Source organism: Lottia gigantea (assembly GCF_000327385.1).
Source record: "Lottia gigantea unplaced genomic scaffold LOTGIsca_13, whole genome shotgun sequence".
Classification (NCBI taxonomy): domain Eukaryota; kingdom Metazoa; phylum Mollusca; class Gastropoda; family Lottiidae; genus Lottia; species Lottia gigantea.
In genome coordinates, this window is record NW_008707425.1 from 602,934 (window position 1) to 608,094 (window position 5,161).

Consider the following 5,161-nt stretch of genomic DNA (forward strand, 5'->3'; position numbering starts at 1 on the left):
TTGTTCTAGTGCATTTTACGTAACTCTTAAAGGGACAAGTGCCCCATTTTAGAGGGTTGATTTGAGTCCTGAAAATATGTACGTAGTCTTCATAAGTACTAGAAATGTACGAAATCGCACAATTCCTTCAAAAATATCACAGACTAGGTATTTTACTCACTATTTCTATATATCTATATATCACGAGTCGTCATTTTGACATTTAAACGTGGACAATTCTAGAAACACGTGGCTTTGAAGGCTCAAATTTCGACGGTGAGCTGTGAACACTATTACTGATAGGCTTAGCTAAAAAAAATTCCCGTTTATGAGACTAAAGTATGATTGGTCAAAAAGAATGACGCATCTGTCCCTTTAAATGTTGTGATAAAAGGAGTGAAAAAAAGTGGAAACACGTTTTCATCTAAATTGTATACAATATTTTCAAAGCAAGACAGGTTAAATTCCGCTCTGCTTCAATATGACATCCTTTTCAGTGAGTCACATAGCTAAATTGATAATTTTTCTTATAACTGTTTCAAGACAAAAAAAAATACTGCTACAATCTCTATTTAAATATCCTGAAAGTCATTGAAATAGATAAAATTATCGCGTTTTAGCACACATTTATTCCATTAATCCAGTCATTATTTTTTTTTAAAAAAAAGGTTAATCCGATATGGACTCAAACCTTGTGTTGTCGAAGCTTTTATTGTGGAATACAATTTTAACGCATTATTGTAAGCTAACAATTAGTGGGCAGCAAATGTGATAATATTTCAACAACTGAGCCCCACACTCTTACATCTTACTGAGTAAGCCACCTAGTTGATTATTATCTCTTTTAGATCTGAGCGATAACCTTTCTCTGCTCTCACTGCAACAAAGGCTATTACTGAATCGAATAAAAGCAATAATGACCACGAAATTCTGAGGTACACATAATGGACCAGATCCAGTTTGTAAATATTGTCATACCTTTTCATGAAGTGTAATAAATTGTAAGCCTGTGAGTTCATACCGAAATGTCCTTTTTCAAACCCTGTGGAGATTCAATTTACTCATTGCATGCAGCATTTAATAGCCCCTTCATACCGGACTGCGACCATTTGCGATCTTTCAGTGACATGAAATGTACTAGTCGCGGTCAAACGTGAAGAAGACGGGAGAAAAAATCCCTAATAAATTACAAACTTAAATCGAACTCTAACCGCGAAGTATGCGACCCTATTGCGTTTTACCACGCGCGTAATGCGCTTTTATACCGCCCAAGGCGATGTTACAACGCTTGTCTGACGACCTTCTAGGTCTATAGTGCTTTCAACACGTTGCTGAACATTTGCGTTTGTTTTGAACATATCCAAAATATACCCCGTGTCTCGCCGAAGAGTGACGACAATTGCATGCATCATATTTTTGGCATGTTAAACACGCTTATACCACTCTTATGGCGACCTTAACACGCCCTGTTCCATTTTCATCGCAGTAGCAGCGCATTAAAAACGCCTTTCTGGTGTGACGGGGTCTTAAGCAATCGACAATGAAAGTATATATTTTTTTCAATTACAGGGACGAACAATTTGTCAAGCCTGTTCTAGGTGGGAGGCAACAAACACGAAAGGAAAAATTACGTCGTGCACTAATGTCTCAAGACACATTACATGGTCAAAATCGACCGCTGTCTACGTTTATGGTTGTAAACTGTTTTGAATGCGTCAAAATCCTTACATTCAACATGAAAATTCCATTAACACCACTGACTGAAGTCTCGACGAGTGGAAAATGCATTGATTATATCGATAATAAAAAATGGATTTATATGTGCTTTAACTATATTTCAAATGTAAAATCTGTCATATATTTGTCAATGCTTTCATTATTATTCATTATATTATTATTAAAATATTTCTTGTCAATATGACTTATAACCCTGCTTGTCCCTGAGCGAAATTACTTCAGAAGAATAATAGTTCTACCTTAAACCTGTGAATATAAAATGTCTCATGAGTAAGAAATGAATTGGAATTCTGCGTCCAACTTTTCTGTGCCTGATCAAACTAATGAATACTGTGGTGTGACAATAGAAATTTTGCTGGAACCTTTGGCCGTCTCTTTTTTCATTATTATTATTTACAACTGACACATGGAGCATCATTTTATGTCCCATGGAATGTCGTTCACTCCGATCAAGATAGGATAACGCCATATAACATACAACGCACATAACACAATACTTACTCAACATCGAAATCACCAGAACTTAAATAGAGCAGTCAGGTAAGATCCTCAAGGATGACCAAAACGACCAAACTCTAAGTTCAAAGTCAAAGTCCTAAATTATCTGATCACAAGATCAATGCCAATGCTAATGGGGAGTTGAGTAAGTTTTTGCTTGAATCGATATTCAATTACCAGCATGTGCCTTAAAGTTTGCATTGTTTTATCTTGTGACACAAATGCACAATTGATGGCAAAACGTAATTTATTACACCCGTTACCGTGTTAAGTTTTACTGTTTATGGTCGGATTTATGTGATACTTACCTTCCCTTGCGTGTCAATTAATTTCTCCAGTGAACAATTTTTGTTACCGGCTTTGACAAGATGTATTGACTTGAATATTTATTTACGTATTGAGATGATGGGAACAATGTCCAAACTGAGTAGAAAATTGTAATCCGCTCAAATTATATTGAGATCGATGGGTATTTGGATTTTTTCTTATTAAATTGACATAATTGAAAAACGCCTCTATTGTAGCAATTCAGAAAAATAAGATTACGAAAACATTTACATATTTCACAAATCTCAACAAAGAGGTCAGAATAATAATTTGATTTTCCAAGGTACACTCTAACACGACGTTGTGTAATTTTCAGGTGCTTTTTTAAATGTAAGACGGGTTAGGGGGTGGCAGGGCGAGCAAAACGCTAGATACACTACAGAGAGTGACTGCTTGATCTCTGAAGTTGTAATTTTGCTCACTGAATTCAGCTCCAGATTAACAACATTTCAAGGATGACTTCTACCAACTGTTTCTTAACATAACCCCTGCAAGTGCAATGATTATTCCCCGAGTTATCCAAAAACATTTACTGAATCTACTGAGCATGGCAGGGTTGTGTCAATGACAACTCGCATCAAATGGTGCAATGATTGGTGGCGGAAGAGCAGTGTATGGGAGAGAACTCTTGAGAATAATTATTATTTCTGGACGGACTCTTGTAAATCCTTTGCCATCTGTTTCCATGTTAAATCTCGAAATTCAACCTTATATAACTTTTCCAGAAATCTTGTTGGAAACTTTCTAATATGTCACATGAAAGCCTGGCCAATACTTAGTTTCTGGACAAAAATTCAATATATCATGACCATGAAAATGTTGAACTACCAAACTGGAAGTAGACCACTACATCTTATCAACATCCGCAAGACTGTCACTATTTTAAGTATTGTCCTTCCGCAAGAAAATATTTTTCTCATCTCACAACAGATGAAAGAAATGCAATTCCATACGTCAAATTCCAAATCTAGATCAAAAATTAGTCAAGAATTGGCATGCAAAACCCCCAAAAGGGAGGGGGAAAGAGAATTTCTCAAAATAGAACTACATTAGCATAAAATGCTTTACTGTAGTTGGGTCTTCTACAAATTCAGTGAATATTCCACCACGAACATGGTCATAAAAAGGTGTAAGAAGATACAGAGGGGAAGAGAACACCAATTTTTGAAAGAATTCATATCGGAACCAACTTCTCAATTACAGATTTTGGATGGGGTAACTAAATCTAGTATCATTATGGAATGTCCTATGTCAAGATGCGTCCAGTTCCTAGATACATTTTCATTATATCAAGAGCGGTCACCAATCTGCGTAAAATTGTACGATAAATCTAATTTATGTAAGATATTGTTAATTTGAATAAACACACAATTTAATAAAATTCTGACATAAACTGTCACCTCTACCGCGTTCATCGTCCAACAAATTTTGATGCGTTTTTACTGAGTCAAGGGCAATAACTCGAATTCCGTTGATCAAAATATCGTCAAATTCACCTCACTTGACTAAGATTTCATTGTACATGTAATGGATGATCACACTTAATTTCTGTAAAGTCAAAATTTTAATTTCTCTATAGTATTCACAAACAAATTACTTCCTAAGTCATGGGTAATAACTAAAAAACCGTTCATCGAAAGATCGTCAATTTTTAACTTTTCCAAGATCTCATCATTATAAATGATCACATCAAATTTAATTAAAATCAGATAAAAACTGGGGTCTCAAATGTGTTCATAAACCAATTGTGGACGGGCGATGACAACATACGACCACATTATAATGTGGGTGTATAAAAACTGACACATTATACCTACATTTTATCGAAAGCGTTTAAAAATTGACGGCACTTTTTACATTCGTGGACAGAAAAGTGACCTAGCAAGATTAAGATTTCGAGGATTCCACCGTGTTGAAAAAAGATTTGAAACTGATGGGAAGCAGAAGAACATCATTGTATGTTATTAGAGACAAAGTTATTGATCACAAAAATTAGATGGAATATCAGTTACGGTGTTGAGAATTGTGCAAAGTCTAAACACAGCACCAAGCAAAGATACCAAGCATACAAAATTATAGATCATTTTCACATGACCGAGGAAATGCTATTTAAACACTCAATACTAAATGTATGCTCTAATTCTACAGATTTAATTTATAATCTACAATATCTATTTGGTGTATAACAGGCGGCTAATGAAAAAAAATAGAAATATTAGCTGGAAAAAGAGAATATAAAAGCAAGCAAAAACGCCAGGTAATAGAGCTGTGCCAACTCCTTTCTTTCCATAATAAACCACTTGAGAGATCGTCTTCTGCCATCAATCGATAAAGTAAAATCGATTTCTTGTATCCTGTATACATCTGAATCCAATATATATTACCTAAAACAATTATAATTGCCGAAACTTGTCATAAACAAATCATTTTTATTAAAGCTTTATCGTGGCAGAGGTTATAAATAAATCCAGTAACAGTATTTGACTTGCGCTCTTAAGGATTTCAAATCCAGCTAATACAGTGTTGAGATGTAGCTGTAGCAAAAAATCTATATTCATTCAAACAAAAAGATGTACACTAGTAAGAGCTTAGATTTCATGTAAATGTTACCCACCTAATT